Below are 24,820 nucleotides of genomic sequence, written 5' to 3'. Positions count from 1 at the left end.
AGATCTACATTCACAAGCCTTCGACGGGAAATATGCACACTGCTGTGGTAATCAAGCTCATTTCCGCAGAGGACAAGGAAAAGATCCGCAGGGGCAATTGATGTTTAGGGGAAATCCACCAGCGCCTGCGAAAAGAAGTGCAACCTGTGGAAAAGCCAAAAAAGATCGCAGAAAAAAAGAACACAAGCCGCTAAACAAATAGCTGTGGATGGATATTAGGCTCGCGGGGAAAAGAGGCACTTGCAGGGCAGGGTGTTTGCGGGACTACCCATGAAAAGTTGCCCATGGGACAGGTGTTTGCGGGATAGCCTGCTCGTGGAGCAACAATCAGCGGGGCGGGGGTTATCGATGTCTAGTGGAAATCCACCAGCGCTCGCAGAAAGAAGTGCAACCCGCAAAAAAGCTAGAAAAGACCGCGAAAGAATAGGCCTGCGGGGAAAAGAGACACCCGTGAGGCAGGGTGCCCACGGGACTACCTGCAGAAAGTTGCTCGTGGGACAGCCTACCTGCGGAGCAACAGTCCACGGGTGTGCCTGTGGCACACTTCTGCTCTTTTGCACTTTTTTGTTTTTTTTCAATTTTTTTTTTTTGAATACAACTGCTCAATTTTCTCCCCCAACCTCGGCAACCAGGGATGACGAAGGAGATTGTCGGGGCTTGTCATTCTGCAATGACGAGCTCTTCCTTGCATGGTATATCCTCAATTTCGATCCATTGACTGCCTGAGGCACTTCTTGCCCGTCCAAGGTTCACAATTTTATTGCTCCATTGTTGCCGACCTCCCGAATCTGGTATGGTCTGACCCATCTGACCTTAAACTTCCCTGGTTTAATTTCATTCCGACCGTCGTACTTGAGTACCAACTGCCCTGGCTGAAACTTGTTGAGTTTGAGATGCTTATCATGCCATGCCTTACGTCTGTTCTGTGTTACCTCCGTCGCCCACTGCGTCAACAATTGCTTCTCCTCAAGCTTATTCAAATTATGCAGCCGCTCCCTTAATCTTTCCATGTCACCTAGCTTATTTTCCAGTGCTATTCTCAAGCGTGGTATCATGAACTCCGCTGCTACCACTACTTATTGTCTGAACATTAATTGGAATGGCGTGTGCCTTGTCATCACCTTGTACACCGTGCAGTAAGCCTACAAGGCGGAGGGTAACTTTTCCTCCCAATCTACACCTTCAACTGTGTAGGAATTGTAGATAATTGATACGAGGATTTTATTTGTAGCCTCAGCCTGACCGTTTGGTCTCGAGTAATATGGGCTTGATAATGAATGGTAAATCTCGAATTTAGTGGTGAGTAGTTGGATGACATGATTAACAAAATGTCCACCCCTAACACTTGTTAACTGTAATGGAATTCCATACTTGGTAATGATCTGCTCATAAAGAAACCTGGTTGTGTTGACAGCCGAGTTATCTGGTAGTGCGCGTGCCTCCACCCACTTGGTCAGGTACTCTGTTGCAACAATAATGTACCAGCACCATCTAGTCCTGCTCAGCTTCAGGGGTCCAATGAAATCCAATCCCCACCGTTGAAAGAGTTCCTGTGCATGGGAGGGGTTAAGTGGCATGAAGTCTCTCTTTAGCAGCTTCTTGGCCCGTTGGCAAGTGTCACACCCGATGACCCATTCCCATGCGTCATTGTACACTGTCGACCACCAGAGTCCTGTGGGCAATATCTTCCACGCAGTGGTGTCAGGTCCCATGTGTCCTCGTGCTGGACCCTCATGTGCTTCTTTTAACACCTACAGTATTTGTTCTTCTAACACACACTGCGAAGGATATGATCCGGCCCCATTTTGTAGAGTAATTTGTTGATCAATTGAAAGGTACGGCTCCTGATTATCAACTTGCGCCTTTCGTTTGGTGGCATTCCACTAGGAAACTATCTTGTTGACAGGTATTCTCTAATACTCTTGTACCATTTTGGCAGTATTGCAATCTGAAACAGTTGTGCGTTAGGAAAGTTGTCATTCACACCCTCTGTCGGTTCCCTTGTTTTGATTCGCGATAGGTGGTCGGTACTGACATGTTTCTTCCTCGACCGTACAATGATTTTGAAGGTAAACTCTTGCAACAGGAGTAGCCATCTACTGATTCTTCCTTGAATGACAGGTTTATTGATCATGTACAATAGGGCCTGATGATCCACATAGAAGAAGAACGGTGTGGCCAACAAGTATTTACCAAATTTCTGCATGGTGTAGATCATTCCCAATGCTTCCTGTTCGGTCGTACTGTAGTTCTGCTCCGCTTTTGATAACAGTCGGCTGGCAAAGTATATCGGGTGATGCAACCCGTAGCTACCTGTCTGCGCCAGGGTTGCTCTGATTGCATAGTTGGAGGCATCGACATGAACATGAAACTCCTTATTCCAATCCGGATACGCCAAGATGGGTGCCATAGCCAGTCGTACATTCAGCCCTTCAAATGCCTCATCCTACTCTTTGTCCCATTTGAATGATTCTCCTTTGCAAGTTAACCTGTCTAGCGGGTATGACACCTTGGCAAAATTTTTGATAAACCTTCTGTAATAGCCTATATGGCTGAGGAAAGACTTTACCTCTGTCACATTAGTAGATGGCTGCATTTCTAGGATGACTCTCACTTTGTTCGGTCGGTCTTCAATCCTTCCCTACAGACAATGTGTCCGAGCAGTCTTCCCTGCAGAACCATGAATCTGCACTTCTTGGGGTTCAACGCTAGCCGCACCCTGCTACATCTTTCCATACATTCACCGAGTGCTGCCAGATGTCTGTCCTCCGCACTAAATATAGACCAATTGTCGAGGAACGCTTTGAAGTTTTTGATGGACATCTTGCCAAAGATGTGCAGTATGATCCATTGGAAGGTGGCAGGTGCGTTGCACAATCCGAATGGCATCTGGTTGTATGCATAGACCCCATCTTCGACGACAAATGTGGTCTTCAATTTGTCCTCCGCTATAGAGATTTGATTGTATCCGGAGAACCTGTCCATAAAGGAGTAAATTTCATGTCTGGCGACCTCCAGAATGCTGTCTATAAATGGAATCGAGAAGGGATCCTTAATCGTGACTACATTAAGGCATCGAAAATCCATGCATATCCAGATCTGGGTGATGTCTTTCTTTAGTGAGATAACTATAGGCACACCTATTCACTTATCTACACCTTGAAAATAATTTTGGCCTCCAGCATCCGGTTGATTTCCTCCATAATCTGTGACGCGTAGTTCTTGTTCATCCTATAGGGCCGCTTTCATACAGGTATTGCTCCTTCGATTAGTAGGATGCAGTGCAAACACAACTCCGGCGGTACTCCCTTCAGGGCCTTGTATGTCCATGTGAGTACATCTTTGTATTTTAGGATTATCTTGAATGCTGCTGCTTTGAGTATTGGATCCCAATTATCTCCCACCAGTATGTTTTTTGGTTCTGCTTCATCCCCCAAATTCATTGTTTGCAGTGTGGCTTCATTATACTTGATTGTCTCCCCCTCATTGAATGTATGGGCGAGTGTGACGTCTAACGGGGAATCCCCCTCCTTTATCTCGGTGAATGCTTTTGGAAATTCATCTCCCCTCAAACCTTCCTCAATTGTTAGTACATTGCAGCTGTGGAACAGTTCGTAGTCGTCTATTTGCCAATGGAAGAGACCATTCACTGAGTCTAGATCGTCATCTGTTGAGCCTCCTTCCAACCGTAGGACTCCCTCCTAGTCTGGTTCCATACGATGTTTTCCTTCATCCTCTTGTCCTTCGAAATCTGATGAGCTTCTTCCCCGACCATTTGGGTGTGCAAATCAATGACAAGTCGTTGGCCTTTACTTTCGAGTGACAAGGTGTTCTTCTTCTAGTTGTGTCTAACTCTGGCTTAAATAAGCCATCCGCAGTCTAGGATGGCGTCGTATCCTTTTCTCTTCAACAAAATCATGACGAAGTCTAGTAGGAACGACTATGTGCCAATCATCACTGGTTGAGCCATCAAGACACCCAGAGGTTTAATGCCGTGTTGGTCCGCTGTGAGCAACTGAAATGTAAGAGGCCACAACATTGATTGTCATAGCTTTTTCCAGGTCTCCTCGGGTAAGACATTTACGCTAGACCCTCCGTCAACTATTGTGTCTGTGAGAATATGTCTAAGGATCCCCATCTCGATGAGTGCTGGATGCCATCCAGATGTGAGGGCTAGCAACATTATGTCTTCTCCGCCTGTAGCAATTTCCTTCCCTTTACCTTGTTCTCTTGGTATCCTCGGAGCTGGCGCGATATTTGTGAGAGCGGATCGGAGCTGAGGCATTGTAAGAAGCAAATCATTTATCTTGACTGGTACCTCTGTCTGCAAAATTTTCCGTATGATGTTTTGTTCCGCTGAGTTCTTTGCTAAAGTGCCGGTGGTGTCCTTCAACTGAGATGTTTCTGCCTGCGATGCCTTTTCAATCTCCGCCCGTGCTTCCCCAAATTTCCTCTTTTCTTCTGCCGGGTCCGGGTACTCTTTTGCTTGCCTCTACGTAATTGCGAGAACCTCTTTTGCATAATAGTTTGGGTGTATTTGCCGTTGGACACTCTTGGGCAAAGTGCCCCCACAAATTACATGCTTGGCATTGTACAATCAGCCATCTGTTCACATCATACTGGATTTGGCTTCTGCTGGTATTGTTATTGTTGTTCTGCCCACGTCTATTATTCCTGTATCCTCCCGACGTGGCACTTGCATTATTGGTGTTTCTTCTGCTGCCTGATAGGGAAGCCTCTTGCGTCAGAAGCACCTGTTGAGATCCTCTGGTTTTCATGTTGAAGGGGCATTCCTTTGTCAAATGTCCCATGATCTGACAGATGTCATAGAATTGGTTCTTTGGATAGGACCCTTTAATATGACCATTCATCTTACACTCGGTGCACCACGACTCACTTCCCTTTCTCTCCTTCTACATGTTTTTAAACTCCATCATGCGGATCCTTTTGTAGGGCGCGCACCTTCTTGCTATTGTTTTCATCATCATTGATATCCTCTCCCAAGGACTCATCGTCATCTGAGTTGGAGGAACTATTCTTTTTTTTTGTCCTTTGCTCGGTTTCCAAGTTCAGTGCTCTGTTGTATGCTTCTATGTATGACGACGGCGACACAATTTTCATTTTCTTCTGCAACTTTGGGTGTAGGCCTTCCACGAATCATCTTTTTTGAAGTTCGTCCATTGGCTTATTTTCCATTTTATTTATCAAATCTTTTAATTTCTTGGCGTAGACGCGGACAATTTCATTCTTCCCCTGCTTAGTATTCAATATCTCTGCTACAATTTCATTATCATCACGCAACAATTGAAATTCTGTGAGAAACTCCTTTTTAATGTTATCCCAACTGTTTAACTTTTGTGGATCTGTACTAGTAAAGCAATCAATTGCCACACCCCATAGGGTTGCTGGAAATTGCCTCATCCATTCATTTGCATTAGTTATGCCATTTGCCCTCCAAATCGTTTCACATGTTTTACAGTGTCGGATTGGATGGGCCGTACCATTGCCATCAAACTTCGACAGCTTTTCTTTTGGTCCCGCCATCACTACTGGATTTTGTGCACAGGCGTTGTTCGGTCCTGCAATACTGGCGTTGTTCACTCCCACACCGGCAGTCTGTACTCCCACACTGGCCGTCTGTACTCCCACATTGGCGGTCTGCACTCCCACACCGGCGGACTGTTCTCCCACACCGACGGACTGTTCTCCCACACCGGCAGTTTTCTCTCCCACACCGGCGGTCTCAACAGCTGCGAACTTTGGTGTAGAAGGATCTTCTGAAGTTGTCCCTTCCGAAAGTGTATCCCAGACGAAGAGTTCACTCTACACTCTTGCTCCGTCGGCACTCTGAGCCGTGCAAGTCAATTCTCTTCCGTCTGGACTCTCTTCCCTCGACGAATACAAATTAAAAAACTCCTCCCTTGCTTCTTCCACCAACTCCACCAGTTGTTGAGTCTCCTGCAACAATTCTTCCGCGCTTCTATGTCCGTCGGTAATCTTTTGAAACCTCCTATGTTCGGCTTGCTATGCCAAAATTAAAGTTTCTTGCGTAGTACGTATTCCATCTTTTCCCCTTACCTTATTTCGATCCTTGTTAAGCTGATTTGGCATTAAGCTTCATTCCTCCCTCCTTCCAGGTTCATAGGGCAATGACGCCAAATGATTACCGTATGGGTAAAATAAATCAACGCATACAAACAATGGAAACACGAACAGAAAAACTCCATATATTATTCGCATATGCCAGAACATTACATTATGCTTATGATGATTGATGATTACAATGATCTCTCGGAGGGGGTATAAATACTATCCGAAGAACCTTTCCGAAGGAGTCCGTCGACTACATACAATATGTCCGCTACAAACTATTTACCGGCGACGTCGGCTACAAAGTACAAAATCTTCGACAACAACCAAGTCGGCTGATAGTTGTATGGTGAAACTTCTTGAGTGAAGTTACATTTTGGCAACAAAAAGGGCATATGAAGGTTATAAATACAAGCCCATTTGTTGAGAAAAGCATGCTTGAATTTTTATTTTCTTTTGTTGCCTTTGTGGCTTTTTGTGAGTTCTGATTTTTGTGCCCTTGTTGAAGTATAGGGTCTGAAGTTTGAGTTGTTCCATTGGATTTACAACTGAAGCATTGTAGATTCAAATCTGAGATTTTGTTCTGAGTTGGCATTGACAATTGTGCTGAGGTATACAATTGGCCATTTCTCCTACTGTTTTACTGTATTTGGGGAGATTTCTGTGTTGAAGAATTTCACTGACATTGAGAAAGTTTATTAAGTTAGTTACTGCATTTTCTGTTCGAAGGGATTGGCTGATTATTGAAGTATACGGGCAGCGTTTGGTTAGATGAGTTTTAGATTTGCAAAATTGGGAGGCTGTGATTCATTTGGCTGTGCTAAGATTAGAATTTGAAGAGATTGGCATCCATCTTGGCATTACATTCCAAGCTGCGTTTGATAAGGAAGTTGGTTAGTTATTGTATATTTCATTTCTAGATTTATTGTGTCTACCTGCAATAGTATTGTGTCATGTCCAATAAATGAAATTGTGCTAAGGCGTTTAGTAAAGTGGGGAGTTCCTCATTAATTGTTTGCCAATATTCTGATATCAATTTCCAGTCAATTTGTGAATGTATCAAATTATTGAAAGAGTGGAGAATCAATTCTCATATTGATATTATATATAGTTATGTGCATTTATCCATCTCCAGTTCATTTGCTTGAGTTTTGAGTTCACTTGCCAAGTTTTTGACGATCTGTCAAAAATCTGAATGATTGACGTATTTTGAAGTTGTAACCGGTTAGGGTTATTACATGCGGTTGGTGATTTAAAGCTGCAGATCAGTTTCAAAGGTCACATTTTTTCCATGTTTGCAATTTCATTCCATTCTAGATGCTGCGAATGGGTTGGAGAAAGAAGCTGATCTTATTATTGGCTGCTATCTGAACATTGAGGGCAATCAATTGACTTGTACACATAGGTTCCAAATTATTGTTTGTAATTCTCCATGCACTAGGAAATTAAATAATTGCATGATTTATAGTTGGTTTCATACATTCAAGTTGTTTCGTTTTCAATTCAGTAGTTCCATTGAGTATTATATTAATTTCAAAAACCAAAAGAAAAACATATATTCCAAAAATTACAAAAATAATCAGAAAACAACAAAACTACAAAAAACAAGTAATTTTCCATCATTTTTTCATGGGTGTCAAGACAGGGTCTTTACAAACGTTTTAATTGATGGGATTTTGAAATAAATCATGTCGAGAAAGGATTCAAGTATAATAAGATCCAGTTTCTAACAATCTTTTTCTCGCTCATTCATACTCATGAATTGTTTAAAATGATATTTCATGACTGATTTGGATGGATCCAATGTAGAGAACAGCAATGCCTAAATATTTTTATTTGTATTATTGCCACAGCTTCAAATCACATGCATTACAAACAGAATCATTTATATCATTTGATCATGGCTGTTAAAAATCAGCAAGAATGTACTTAAATCTCCAAATTAAAATCAATCTCTGACCTTCAAATGATTCAAAGTATACTGATGCTCATTACTGTTATTGACTAGGAACAATACATATAGCAATCTCATTTCATAACGTAACCCATCTGCTGCAAGATGCTATCCAAATCTGATATTAATACCCTGCTGATGAAATCAGAAATACACATGTCAACTCACCTATCTGAGTTGGTAGATAAATAACAATAATAATAAGCTTTTTGGACATTGTATTTCTACTGTAGACAACTGTATTCCAGCTGTCGTCAGATATATTTAAGAATACTAGTTGATGTGAGTTTTGTTCCACTGCAATATATACAAAATTGAAGAGAATACTTTGAAATGAAATACCAAATTTGTAGCTCTTGCTTGAATAAGGATGCTCAGATGCTAAACAATGTAGATGAATTGTGTGATCAAATGAGACAACCTCAAGGTTTCTTCTTATTGTGGACTTTCACTCAGTTTTATGAAGTGATGTCGGTATCACAAAGGGGCTTGCATTTAATAAATATCAACTTGACTTTACTTCTTCAATCACTTCCAACCAAATAAACTGCAAGGAAAGAAAATCTAAACCAACTCTAAGAATGTAAAACAATGATGCTGATGGGGTGAGCCTCTAACCAATCCTTGCTTTGCCGTATCAAGCGAGCATAGGTGGGTGGTAGATTCCAAGGATACAAGAATGAGTTTCACATTGTCAATAATCATCAAAATACCCTATGGAGGCACAATTTAAATGAACATCTTTAATAGGAGTTAAAACACCTGCAATTTAGGCCCAGGTTAAGCTTGTATTTTTACTTACAATCAGCAAGTACCAAAAGATAAGGACACTAGCTCCACCATTGTAACAAGCCCTGCTGGCTCACTTCTACTCAATGATGTAGAATTCTTTTTGTTTTTTTGGTTTCTGAACTTTGTAGTCTTTTTGAGTTTTCAAGATTTTATACCTTTTTGGTATTTTCAAGATTATACAGAAATGCTAAACTTGGAATGCAAAACAAATACTGGCATTTCAATACTTAATGGATCAGCTTTATTTTCATAGGAAATTACAATGTAAAGAAATATCTAACTAGTTTATTACTTTGAAATACCTGGTAGTGATGTGAGACCATGTGGGGTCTTGTGGGGATAACGGTGACCAATTGTTGATGCAAATTTACTGAATGCTGCCCTTAAACCAGATCACAGCTCTCTAAAATTCAGATGCCATCTCTAGGAAATAGATCACAGGTGTGTTAGGTTGCCATGCTGCCTTAATTGGATGATGCCACCTCAATAATTGATGCCAAAACATTAGATAAATGGCCTGAAAAGAAGCACCGGTCAACAGTAATTATGTTCAAACCAACCCTTCTAAGAATCACTTGCAATTATGTAAACTACTCTCAGCATATATTTGATCAAAAACACAATTTGTTGGCAGTGAAGGCCAACTCAAAGTGTATAGCAGCAGTAGGAAATTCCCAATTCCTCAAGCTCCAATGCCAAAACCCTTCAAACTTTCAATTGAATAAACATAAGCATAATGGAATGAATTGACCTCTTGCAAGGAATGTCTTCATAAGATTTTTAAAGCAAAAACTTCTCCATTATGCAACGTAGCTTCAAGGATACACCTTTCACTTAAAGGGTTTTAACACACCATCAAATTAGAACATGAAGCTTATGAAGTCATTTTTTAAGTTAAACTTAATAAATAACTTGCAATATGCATTAAATTGACAAATCTCAATGGAATACTGATGAAGTTTGGGACTCAAGGCACCACCACTGCACTACCAAAAAAGAAACCTTGCTCACCTCACTTACTATAATTAGCAAGTCACATAAGGTGTGAGATCCTCAAATTTAAGTGTTAGCTCACGAGGGTTACAATAATGAACTGATATCCACTTGCTCTTAGAGCATGCTAAATCAGGGCCATTACAATCCTCCCTCCCAAAGATTGCTTGTCCTCAAGCAATAGCAATCCAAGGTGCATAAGTATATCTTTAGGCTTCCAAGTGGTATCCTCATCTAGAAGGCCCTGCCACTTCACCAAAATTTCTTTAATGATCTGCAGACATAGGCACCTCACCCTAGTATCCAATATTGCCTCAGGGATCAACTCTAACCTAGCCTCATCATCTAATGCGATAAAGTAGAAGATGGGACAACATGTTTACCTAGTGCCTTCTTGAGGTGCGATACATGAAGGTCATAGGCTACCTCATCCATGCGTCCAACCACACAAAAGGGACCATAGTAGAGAGGCTTGAGCTTCTCAGCTACACTCTTCCTAATAGATGATGTCCTAGAAGGCTGCAACATTAGATATACAAAATCATGTACTTGGAAAGACCGAGCAATCCTTTGCTGATCAACATATTGCTTCTGGTGATTTTGAGTCTTCTAAATGTTGTCTCTTAGAGTGCCCATAACATCTCAATTGCCCTGTAGTAAGTCTCTTGCACTGGGCATCCCAATGTCATTGATTAACAAATCCATGAAACTCAGGGGATCATACCCTTACAAGGCTCTGAAGGGGCACATTTGAATAGACATTTAGTGAGTGGAATTATACCAATGCTCGCACAAGTATAACCACTTCACCTAGGCTCATTGTTGTGCTGACACATAGTTTCGTAGATAGCCCTCCACCCACTTATTAACATTCTACAGTGTGACCATCAGTCTGAAGGTGGTAAGTAGTGCACAGAGTCAACCTTGTCCAACACAATTTGAGCAAATCCTGCTGGAAAGGACTCATAAATCGTCTATCTTGGCCACTTACAATGCTCTTGGGTAAACCATGCGACCTAAAAACCTCTTAGAAAAACTCAGCTATCTGTGTCGCTTAAAATGTAGTGGGGATAGGAAAGGAGTGCCCATATTTGGTGAGGTAATCCACCACTATAAAAATACAATCTCTGCATTAGGCTTTCAACAAGCCCACAATAAAAATCCATATACAAATGCTCCCACTTCCTCATAGGAATTGGAAGTGGCTGATGTAAACCCACTAAATAAGTATGCTCTTGTTTGTTTTGCTGACAAATAGAGCACTTTCTGACATACTGCTGAACATCGAACTTCAGGCCCTTCAATGTGAATCTCTCCATAATCTGTTTAGAACTCTTAGAAACCCTGAGATGTCCAACCAATGAAGAATCATGAAAGGCCTGCAACACAATTTGCTCGACACTCAATCCCGGGACCAATAAAATCCTTTCCTTGTAAATGATCAACTCATTCACAAGAGTACACCTGCTGTCCTATACACCACCATTAACAAATACTAGATGCCCATTGATCCCTCACATACTCAACAGTGATCAAGGATGTCCAATCCTTAGATAATTTTGTGATAACACATAAATGGGGTCTCCGTGAGAGTGTGTGGAACAACATTTTAAGTAGCCTTAATATAGTAAATATCAAAATCATACAACTTAAGCTTGCTGTCCCACTTTTTCTGCCTCTCATTGTCCAAGGAAATTCTTCAGGGTATTATCGTCAATTTTGATGCAAAACTTACTGTTGACTAAATACTGCTTGAACTTGGGCATAGCATGCATAATGGCCAACATTTCTTTATCATAAACACTAAAAGCTCTGTCAGAACCCCCAAGCTTCCAGCTCTCAAATGCAATAGGATGGCAATCCTGGGATAGAACAACACGAATGCCCTCATCAGATGCATCACAATGCAACTCAAAAGGCCTCAAAATATCCGACAATGCTAGTGTTGTGATGTGGAGCCTAATTTGACTCAGAGGTTATTTTTCTATCTTTATTCAATGCGGTTTTTCCTCAGATTATTAGTACGAGGGTTTGGGGTAGCGCCTCTTCTAGGGTCCGAGAGGAAAACCTCCGAAATCTCAACTGACTGTATTACTGTAAAAGGCGTTGGATGCTATTTTTCTATTGGACGACTTATTCTAGCCCTAATTTTGTAAGTTGTCTCTTCAAAAGACATGAAGAGACATGTCTCTTCAAAAGACATGAAGAGACATGTCTCTATAGTTAATCACCTTTGAGTTTATAAATAACTATATGTATAACTCACCTTTAACATATATATATAATATTAATATATTAACCATATACGTAATATAATATAATATTATTATATTATTATATAATAATATATCATGCATAATATATATATATATATATATATATATATATATATATATATATATATATATATATATATATATAATGCATATCCTATTACATATATCATATATATATATAATGCATAATATATAAAATATGTTATATTACATATATAATATATATTATGTATAAGATACTTATCTTAAGGACAATTTATCATAAATGAGGTAGCTTTAATAAACTCAATCCAACAAAGGCTACAACAAAGTCATGTCCCATAGCTTATGTAAGTCATAGACATACATACACACACACATATGTATGTATACATATATATATTCTTATTAGTAATATGAGACATAAACAATGCTCATATAAATTATGAATACAAATACTCAATGTAATGAGTATATCACTTCGAATGATGCTATACTTCAACACTCCCTCTTAGCAAGGGAGAAGTAATAAAAACATTTTATGAGACATTAGAATGAAGGATATCTATACAAAACATATTATTTGACTTTAACACTCTGAAATATTGACTTGTCAAATAACTACAATTACCATGTTATGAACACTGTCATAACATATATTATGATCTTTAATTGTTTGAAACAATATCTAGAGTAATCATAATGAATATGTTATCTATAATCTCTAATTGTTCAAAACAATATCTAGAGATGTCCATAGTAATAACATAAAAATTTGTTACCCATGATCTCTAATTGTCGGAAACAGTATCTAGAGATGTCCATGGTAACACAGGTGACTTTGTTATCTATGATCTCTAATTGCCAAAAGCAATATCTAGAGATGTCCACGATAACAAGCCTATAATTTGCAAGATCATCACCTTACAAATAATTACCTTCTGTTTGATCATTATCATGGTGTCTGGGAAAATCCAGCCCAAAGAACCATGATAATAGGTCTACCATTTACAAGATCGTCATCTTATAATGGTTACCTTCTGTTTATATATGTCAATGAAAGATCATCACCTTTCATTACATATCATATGTGAAATAGTAACTACCATGAACCTAGTCATAGGGTGGTACAAAGAGTTTTCACCTTATATTTCTTTCTCATAGAGGAGAGCACATTATAAAGAATTTCTCTTAGAATTTCTCCTCATAGAGAACATATCATCCACAAAGGATTGCATCTCAAAAATTTCTCCCTCTGAACATCGATCTTGGGAAGTCAGGTCCTCTTGTTACTTCCTCATAAACTCTCTTTACCCAAGGATGCCTATCAAATTCAACACTCCCTGATGATATATGTAGGAGTAGGCCCATCAACATCATGCAGCTACCCACATGTATTTCTAGACTCCCTCTGAGTATCAATCTTCTAAGCTCCAACATTGCCTTCAAAAAGTGTCATACTCCCTCTTAATGTAGAAGAATCTCATAATCTCAATCATCAAAGATGTTTTCTTCAAGAGCCTCACTTTATCCATCTTAATCATCAGGTTCTTTGGAATTACTATCATTAGATTTAGTCTGCACAATATTTGGTAGCATATGAAATGTATCAACTTTCTTTTCCTGTATGAATATCCTCAAACATAAAGGAAAATATCAAAGCAACTATCCCTTATATTTTATATAGAATTACAAATAAATGAATAGATAAATGTAAAAGATATAAGTACTTATCTTCCCATGAGGGTCATGGAATATCTCCTTTTCTAAGGATGGTTTAAGTGGGAATGAAACATTGCCTATTATTCCCCCCACAATGTAAGTTACCACTCTTATATCATTGAACACTTTCACATCACATCAAATTTGACGACTTCTTTTTAAGTTCCAACTTGCACTTTCATATCATGTACACAAGGGGTAGGTCCATTAAGATCACATAGTTGAATGAATTATAGTCCTCTTTACTGTTACAATTTATTGATCATTGAAGATTCTATCACAACACGATTTACTCCCTCTGAATCAATATGATCGAGATCACCAAAGATTGACTGAATCATATCATCTATCTGCTCCCTCTCTTTTAAAGTTGCCTGAAATAACATTCTTGAAGGAAAAGATCAAGGCACATAGCTTTTTATAGTATACATAAGAATCTTAACATTAGTTAGGATTCCTACAACATAAAGTTATATTTCTCATTAATAATATCATGATTCACTATATAAATAATCTACAATTCTGAGAAAATAATTTTACATCTATAAAATGAAAGTTCATAATGATCTAATTATGTATATGACATAATAATCTTTATATAATTTCCAATATAATATAGATCAAATAAATATTTAAATATATATATTCAATATGTATATTTTAATCTATATTTTCAAGATATTATTTCCTCATTTTAATATTAAACATATTCCTTAACTATTCTCAATTAATATTCACTTAAGTGCATATCCACAATAAAATAGATAAATACCTACTTCCTCTTTACAATGAGTTATCTACTCGAATTGGCTGATTCATCACCTTTGATAAGTCATGATATGCATTTTGGTCCTTATTTAATCCCCTTCTTGTTAATGCTTATTATCAACATCTTATTCTATTGAGCCATTCTAATGGTCTTGCAAACTTCTCACCACATTACATTGATCTTTCCTATTTGAGGGGTTTTTCGAAATCCACATCCGAAGATAATAATGTGTCCTTCCACAATATTTTTTATCCCATTTACTTTCTTCACACGATTCTCGAAATGGAAATATATCTCTCATTATTATTTAACAGCTGCTCCCTTTTGATATTTGTTTTGTTAAAAACTTTCCTCATTGATGGATTTAGATTTTGATAGCCTTGACAAGGTGTTGCTTTAATATAGTGTACTCATTCACTTTATTAATCTTCCTCCAAAGTGTTGTAAGAGTTGCAGACTTGTAATCTACAATGGCAGATTTGAAATTAGTTTCTTTTGTTTACTTTAATTCTTTTCATTCCACTTGCTTTCCCTTGATGTTCAATGACTATTAGATTTCCTTTTGATTCAAATATGAGATGAAAACACGTGTCTTTGTCTTCATATTTTTGCTGTGAACAAGAGTAGATACAACCCAACAAGTCATACATGATATTTATGTTCAAACGTCTGCCTTAAACTTCATTTTCGTTATTTGATACCGTTGTTTTATTATGTGTTTACACAACTTGCTTCAGAATGAACTATTGGGTCTGAGTTCTTTAGCAATACACAGATTTCGATTCACTATAATCATTTCTTCTTTGACTAAGACATTGCCCCGGAATACATCGAGGTGTTGTGTTGTGGAGACTTGTCGCTGCTGAGGAATACATTTATACTTTCTCCAAGTATATTTTTGTGTGTTTTATCTATGCCGGCTAGTCTCAACCTAAACATCCAAGACAGTAAAGATGGTATCATTTCTTGCTGTGGACATATATATCTAGGTTTATAATCTCATAATTACTCCATCTGCATACTTTTATTCATGAAACATCAGATCGCTATAGTCTGTATATTGTTGACTTGGTTTGACATGAGCATGAAATCATCAATTTCATTCTCTAGGAGAGGTCTCTTCTCTTAGACGTTGTTGGCTTTGAATTGAACTTCAGAATATCTAACAATGCTTTATTGGTTTAATATTTTGCCTCCATCAAATTGTTTATAGTTGTGTATCTTTGCCTCCGATTTCTCATTCCCAAACATTTGATAATTACTAGAGACTGGATTATTAATCTATATTTGTGTAGCTATAAATTTTCCTATATATGTCGTGTGTGTTCTTTCTAATGCTAGCTCCTGTCTTATATATAATTGTGATGATTTCTTAGATTATCTCATCGTTATTTTATATCCCCGTCATAGTTTGGTTCTATGAAGTGTATTTCTGCTTGGATGAGTAATTGCTTGGTCTTTAGCTTTCCATAGTAGCTTTGATGTTATGTCCAGATTACATCCTCTCAATATCTCTGCATTGGATAATATAATGTGTTGCCTCAATCCTCTCCTGCTGCTATCAGTGATATTTAGATAATTGTCTCCCGTCCGAATGCTTCTCTTCATTTCCAAAGTTCCATAATGTTCTAGTTTATTCAATAATTGCCTTAAGAATTCCCAAGGTAAAACATGATCAACATAAAACATTCACTATGCAGAATTTTGTATTACAATTGATCTTTGATACATTTGCAGTTGGCTCTGATACCGTGTTAAAGTAACTAAGATCGTTTCTACAAATGTATAATCATTGCCATTGTAATTGATGATTTTCAAATGCAGATTTGGATCTTATATAAATATGAAAGGAGACATGTCTCTATACCTAATCACCATTTAGTTTATAAATAACTATATGTATAACACACCTTTAACATATATATAATATTAGTATATTAACTATATATGTCATATAATATTATATTATTATATACTAATATATAATGCATAATATATATAATACATATTATATTACATATATCATATATATATTATATATATAAGATATATACTGCACAATTTATAATATATATTATATTACATATATATATATATTATATATAAGATACTTCAAGACAATTTTTCATCAATGAGGTAGCTTTAATAAATTCAATCCAACAGAGGCTACAACAAAGTCATGTCCTGTAGCTTATGTAAGTCATATATATATACACACACACACACACACACATATACATATATATATTCTTATTAATAATATGAGACATAAACAATGTTCATATAAATCACGAATACATATACTCAATGTAACGAGAATATCACTTCAACTGATGCTATACTTCAACATCCTCCACTTGGAGAAATTGCAAGTTCTTTCCTAAGAACTTGTTTTTGCTTCATTACATGCGAAAGCATCATCGCGTTCCACATTCCATTTCTATGTTACAACACCTCATCTCTCACTCACGAAAATGCGGTTACATGTTTTCCATCTCATTCACCATCCGCACATGCATGTAATGTCATTTCTCGCTTCCATATGCATTCGCACCTCCATGAGCAAATACATATTTCTGCATCTTTCCATGCTTTCCACCTCATCCTTTATTTTTCACTTACATGTGAAGTGCATCCTCCACCCGCATTCACATCTCATTCCACCTTCCATCTCCTGTTACATTTTGCATTTACATGTAACTATTTTCTATGTAATGACATCTTGAAATCCCAAGTCATGTTTTGAAATCAGCAATTTCCATTTGCACGCATTCCCATGTGCTAAGCACTTTACTTCAAAAAAAGAAAAAAAGTTAAAGGTGTTGATGGAAAGTTGTTTTGAGTTTACATACGGACATCATTGAGAAGGTTTTCAAAGTGTCAAAAAGTATAGTTTGTGCTGATCCACAAAGGAGAATTCATAACAACTTGAGCGAGAAAAGTTGGATTACATCAAGTTTTCAAATGACAACGGACAATTCATCAAAGTCAGAGGTTATCAAAAGGCACAACATCATGGTTATTAAGGTTAATGCAGTGGTACAAAGTACAAGAACTTCTAATCCAGTGATCATTCAGGATTGCATCGTCAAGTACAAGGCCCTTCAGAACAATCCCTAGGATTGTTTCCTTCTCTTCCATCTTCTTCTTCTTTCATGTTTGTAATTGAAGTGGATGCATTACATGAAGAAATGTAATTACATGTAATGCGAGTTGTATGTACATGAAAAGATGTAATGTCAGTTGCACGTGTAGTTACATGTAACCCTATATTTTCTCTTTTAGTTAGATTAGGTCAAAGTTGGTTGAGTTGCTCCCACTTTTTCCTCCACCTTTTTCTCAACTTCCGTGCCTATATAAAGGAGTGCCCCCTCGTTGTAAAAAAATCTTTTGTTGAATGCAAGAAAGCTCTGCCACAGTTGTGCAAGCATAACTTTATTTGTGTAGTACGAATTTGGCATAAAGTGAATAAAAGAAGCAATTGAATTCGAAGCGTTGTCTGGAAGCAATTGTGATAGAGAAAATTAGAAACTTTGGTTATAATTTGTGCCTATTGTTTTTGATTCATGTTATTATTGTGTGTTCCATAAAAGAGCATAGTGATTTAAGAAGCAACTGGAGCCAAAGCTTTGATTGGGAGCAGTTGTGGAAATATATAGTTAGAAGCTTTGTTTGTAGCTTATATTTCTTTCCTAATTCGCAAAATTGTTAAGTATTCTTACTTTTAGGAGTCTTTGTGCCCTAATTGTAAAGCTGTTCATATAGAAGTACAACCGGACTTAGAGCCAATCTAGTACATTTTCGGCTAGCCTTTGAGTTAGTGAAAGTTTATTGAAATCATTGTTTCCAGCTCTTGATAGAAGTGTAGTTAGAGATTCACCCTGCCCATTACTCACTCCATGAGTAAGTGGATTCTTTCTTGAAAGTTAAGAAGAAAGGATATTGGTAACACCTTTTTTACAAAATCTATCGACTTCTTGCTTACCTTGAGTTGACCCAAGGAACGGTGAGAAATGGGAGCCTTCCCTTTAAGGTAGGAGAGACTCTGTCTCACATGCTGTGGCTGGTCATCCTATTTGCAACCCAATTTTTACCCAAAACTGTCGGTTGCAAAATATCCACCCAACAAGGCTTCCTAGCTACTTAGAATCCTTCGTATTTATCATGTCTCCCCTCTCAAATGAATAACCCAATGGATAAGAATCATTGAGGGAATCATCATTTGTAGCATTATATACTGACATATATAAAGAAAGTTAAGAACATATAATATGTATATCGATAGGAAGGTGGAATATTTTCCGTCAGATGCAAGCCCAATAACTATCATGCAATTCATTACTATAGAGTCATACCGCCAACAATAATAGGGGCTGCAAATTAATTTATATGTATATTTTCAGAGATTGCATCCTTATCTGATTGCTTAGTAGTTTGATGCCCTTCACCTTCTTCCATGCCCTATTTTAAATGAATTTCTCTCCCTTTTGTATCTTCCAATGTGAGAAGTCATGCCTCTTCATTACTTCTTCCCTTTTGAAAGAGTCATAACCATAGAAATGAGACTCGGACCTAGTGCGGATTTGGCAAGGGTGACTTTGGACTGGGCAAAAAAACTCGGAAAGACTTGATAGATTGAAAAACCAAGAAATTTAGAGATTTTTAAGGGTTTAAAACTTGTTTCATGCACCCTAAATAAAATAAAATTTAAAGACACAATAACATTATCCAATAGAAGCTAATTTGATCACATACTCAGGTTTACATTAATGACACAAGGATATACATAAATTGTAACTTTAGGAAATAGCACACTTGTATATATAAATATTCTCAAATGCATACAAAACTCATGGCATCAAATGTTCCAAACAAAAACCAAAACAAAAAATACAAGTCTATGGCTCAGTTACTTAGAGGAGCAGGAATCCTTCAATCAAATTACATCTAACATAGGTCCTAGATGATAGAGCAGCCATAATATTATTTCAACCATAGATTAAAATCTCTCTGAGAATTGGCAGATATCTTTACTTCTCATGAAAACTTTTACAGAACAATAAATTTAAGGCTTTTTGGTGAGAAATTCCAGCCGGAAAAACCTTTTATTATCGCTGATAAGTTGGCCACTTCTGAGTGATAAATCGCAAACTTCTCGCTATAACTTAACTACACTTGGATGGCACAAGTAAAACTGGGACACCTAACAACTTGCCCATTCATTATTTCTTTTGCAATTTTGAGTGTTTGGAGGAGACAAGGGTTTTGGTAAAGAGGAATAGTTTTTAATTGCCTTGTAGATCAATCGCAAACTTATATAATATTATAAAGTGAATTCGAAGCAAATTTTTCAAACAAATCTAGATTCACAAGTAAGTTTTCTAAATTGATTTTCTTTTTAGTGGGAAGGGGAAGACGAAGATGTAGATTAGTTTCATATTTCACCTAATGTTTGTATTTTCTTATATTTCTACAATGACAATTTTCTCAATTTTCTATTTCTAGTTTGCTTTAGAGTTCAGAGTCTTCGGATATGGCTGCCAACCATCGACATTCCACATAAGGAAGCAATTTTGTTACATATTGTATTTATATATATCTAGATCAGTTTGTTTACTCATTAACTAACTCATTATCTTTATTGAATTTTATAAAAAAATCATTTCAAATTTAAGTCATTTGTAAAATTCCTGATATTTTCCCGAGGAGTTGCCTATTTATCTCCAATATTTGTTTAGAACTTTACTTTTTTGCTTCGCTGATAAGTGGCAGAGAACGAGATTTTTAACTATAATTTCAACTACAAATGTCATAATATGCAAAGATTTGCAACAAGGATATGTATTGTGTAGATATTTATGTTCATGAGTCATCATTGACCTTTTACTTTTAGTTTGATGGGGGTTTGGGGAAAACACTAAGATGAGGTTGAGAATAGCACACCTTGCGGGGGTTTAAGGGTGAGAGAGAGGTAGAGAGATAGGTTTAAATATTGGTGAGAAAGGAGAGAGTAAGATATAGAGAGATAGGGAGAGGGGATAGGAAAAGTGATGGGGTAAGATAGAGGGGTCTAGAGTTTATGAGAGAGAGAGAGAGAGAGAGAGAGAGAGAGAGAGAGAGAGATTGTTCATTACTTAATTTGACCAAGCCTGAAAAGTTATAAGGTCTTCCATTGTAATGCTTAGAGATATGAAACCACTCTTGAACATCCTGACAACATAGAAATGAAATAAACTTAAATTATAAGAATCTAAAATGTTATGTTTCATGTATATATTGTAGTAAAGAGAATGAGATTGATTTCAAGACAAAGGTGGCTAGTTAAATGTTGCATTTCATGTATGTATTGGAATCATAAACCCAAAAAACATAAAAATTTGGAGACTTAAGTAGAAAAAACTAGTTTGGTCAAATTTGAGTATCCAAATTCACTTAGTTTTTGTGAGTTCGAAGAGTCTTGGAGACTTACTGAGTATCACAAGACTCAGTTGAGTTTGAGTTTGACCCCCTCCCCCTAGCTCCCTGCACCCCCCTAAAGAATTTCTAAGGGTTATTTGTCTTGGGACTCGTCGAGTCTTGGCAAGTGTCTGAACTCTTAGTCTTCAAGCTATTCACCTACTTAAGGTTTCCTTTGATATTTTGTAGCTATCTACTCATCAAGGTGATCCTAATTTAAATGAAGATTTTTATCGCCTAAGTTTATAATGTTGGAAAAGAAAAACATACTTGGTGGAGCTGTGAATGAATTTCTATTTCTTTGATGGCCATCACCGAGACAAACATCAAAGATATATTCAACAACTTGGCTTGGGGAAAAACTTAGCCAAAGGCCCAAAACCTTGACTACATTGCTGACGTCCACCTTTAGATAATAGTGGCCAATCAACACAATGTCAAGGTGGAGACTCTCCTGAGGACAGTTCGTTAGGCCCTTCAATTGAAAGGTCCAGTTTGTTCTTCCTGCCCCTTCATGACCAATAAATTGTTTATTTATTGAACTACCACATCACATTGCCCTAGTCACCCAAAGTTCAAGCATAGATATAAGGAAGGCCTCGACTACCCCTGGATGCCTAGAGAGTCACAATTCTTTAGCCTTAAATATAGTTTAATTATCTTTTATTGTCTTTAATTGTTTTCTTAATTTTATCTAAAAAGATTCTTATTTAAATAGCTATTATCTATATATGCCAGCTATAGGTAATACAATTTAAATTAAGGTTGCACGGGGATGGGGTACGTAGGGTACCGGTATGGATACATGCTTGACTATTTTTAGAATGTTCGTAAATGATAGTATAATACCTCTTACAATGAACTAATATGCAAGTGCAATTCTTTTTGGTATTTTCAATGCATATACATGGAAACTAGATATGGAATGCATACCTACAACCAACTGACGTTTTTGACAAACAATTGGCATACAACTATTATGCTGATCATATATGCTATTAGATGGACATTTCGCCAAACAAATGGTATGCAACATATATCTCTTTATTTGAATTCATTCCCATATACAATGTTGCTATGAATTTGCCAAGACAAATGAGCTTACAATAATGACTACAACAAAGCCAAAATTGATTCAGAATTATCGCTTACAATAGCAAAATTATATGCCTAAGATTACAATGCTAACTACTAATAGTTGCAAGAAGAATTTGATAATAGTGATGCCCATGGATGGAATCATAAACAAGCCAAGTACTGTAGTGCAGGTACTGTTCATGGCACAGTAACAACCAACAATGAATGTATTCTCCAATTTAAGCACAAATAGAACTCCAGAATAAAGCTCTCGTGAATGCCAAAGTCAGTGGATATTTCACCACCTCAAATGGTTGCAACACTAAAGAATTGACGCTCTCCAATGGTTAATTGAAATCAGAAACCCTTAATTTCTTCTCTCAAGTTCATATCAAATGCAATTGACGATAATCAGATGCCTAGAAATGAAGCTTTTACATCTATTTATTCTTTTCCCTCACCCTTGTAGAAGGAAATAAAATATTAGTTAATTGCATTCTTTAGAAGCTTCCCCCTTTCCAAGGTAATAATTAGTTGTACTTCTAGAAAATACACTCTCTAGAAGCTTCTTCCTTTCCAATACAATAATTAGTTGTGCTTCCAGAAAATTAAATAAATTAAATATAAAGTTTCCTTTTAATTTTAATTTATTTAATGACTTTATAAGAAATTAAATTAATCAGTTTCTCCTTATTTCTCAACCTTCGAAGAATGTAAAGGCTCAGAACTCCACTAAGATGCTAAAAAGATGGGGACATTAGAGGACCCTAGAGCTCAGGTCCGAATCCAGATTCGTCTGAGTTCGAAGTCGTGCTTGGGTCCACTATGGGTCCGGGCAGGGTCCCTGATTGGGACTGTAGGCCATAAAAGTGTTTCAAATTACATTAAAATATCATTTTTAAAATATTTTCAATGGATGATTTTCTTTACAATATATATTGATTATTATGTGAGTATTTAATGTTTATCTTTGACATTTGGCATTGATCAATGATGAAGTAAAATTGATATATTCATACTATGGGATGACTTCATAAGTTAGTTTTACAACTATGCATGTTTCTCTTTTTTTTTGCGTGTATATATATATATATATTTGATGAAGTAAAATTGATATATTCATACTATGGGATGACTTCGTAAGTTAGTTTTACAACTATGCATGTTTCTCTTTTTTTTGCATATATATATAGACACTCATGAACCCACCCACGAACCCAAATGGGAATTTTTTTTTGCCTGAACCCACGAACCGGAATCCGTCCCCGAACACAAATCGGCAACTTAGCTGAATTGGCATTCATCAACAATTTTGTATGATTGACAGCAAATAAAAAATTTCATGCTTTGAAAATTAATACACAAAAACTAAATATGTCAAAGCCAAAAATGAGCCAGATGTGGAGTTTGACAAATACTCTAAAAATTCCATTGAAATTGCTCCATTTTTCAGTTTTCAAATGTTGTGTCATAAAACCTCTACAAGTTTTCCACCAATTCATTGCCTTTTACAACCACTTTCACCATATGAAAGTTGAATTTGTATTTTTGACCTTTTACCTTTTACATCTATTCTTTTTACCAAAAATAGCAGAAAAAACAAAAAAATAAATAAATCTAAAACTAGAAAGTTGTGAATTTCATGCTTATCTACTCAATTCAGGATACATTGAAAAGGGCAAAATGTAGCCCTTTTCCTAAAAATAGTAGGTTTTATCTTTGGATTTAATTGAAATTACCTGTCCTGAATATTGGACCCTTAAAATTGACAACTTTATGCTTTGAAGATGGTCCTAATAAATGACTATGTCTCAATGTGCTGGAGATGGTTTTCCTTGGCTTCAATCCTAAGTGCTCTTATGGCTATACCTCGTTAATATCATTATTCTTTTTTTGAGTTTAACCTTTTTATTCCTCTTCTAGCGTTGGAGCCACCTTTAGATTTCATAGCTTGATATTTTTCATGACAAATACCAAGACAAACAAACATGTAAGCACTTGACCATTTTGTCGAGAAAGATAACATATTTGATATGGATGTAACAAGAATAACATTATATTTGGCTATAGATATGATTAAAAACACAATTTGATTGTCTTGCTTTTGATACAAAGGAACAGCTTATAGTTTAGGAGCTAAGTTTTCCATTTGTTTTTCCTGTAAAATATCATAAAAATTTATAATGTCATTTACATTTATATTAAATTAATAACTTTATTTTGACTTCCTTCTAAGATCGTTGTTCAATAGTTGTTTTGCATTATTAATTGTATCCTTGTATGCAATTTTTTTATTCTATTATACTACCTAAATCCAATTCGGTTGTGTACTCATCTTCTTCTAGTATTTTATTTTAGCTAGAAGAAGTGAGCATGTCTTTGATTCCTCTAAATTAGATTTTCCACTTTAGAAAAGATATTAAAAGTGTTTTGTATGGTGTGGAAGTGCTGATTAGCCTTTTGCCCATGCTAAGAATAAAATGACAGGTCGTCTATTATTTTTGTGAGTCCTTTTTATAATTTACTATCTAAAGGTCGTCATTTCTTTCACTCTTCAAAGGGAACTTTTCCCACACATTGAAACAAGACTTTTGCCTTGCATGTTCTTTTTTTGTGTCGTACTACAAGATACATATTAGTCCATTGTGCTAAACACTACCTAAGCAATTAAGGTATTATTGTTTATATTCTCTACATATTGTTCGTCGGTAT

The 24,820-nt window shown here is 36.6% G+C and overlaps 1 protein-coding gene across 2 annotated transcripts in view; it reads left to right on the top strand.

The window, feature by feature from the left end:
- Positions 1–24,820, top strand: part of LOC149542262 (Tetratricopeptide repeat (TPR)-like superfamily protein) — a 361,357-nt gene that overhangs the window by 198,579 nt on the left and 137,958 nt on the right. The gene's annotated exons all lie outside the window — the stretch shown is intronic.

Source organism: Cupressus sempervirens, chromosome 8, assembly GCF_028749045.1.
Source record: "Cupressus sempervirens isolate cs-2001-9-10 chromosome 8, ASM2874904v1, whole genome shotgun sequence".
NCBI lineage: Eukaryota > Viridiplantae > Streptophyta > Pinopsida > Cupressales > Cupressaceae > Cupressus > Cupressus sempervirens.
This window is presented reverse-complemented; position numbering and strand designations above follow the sequence as displayed.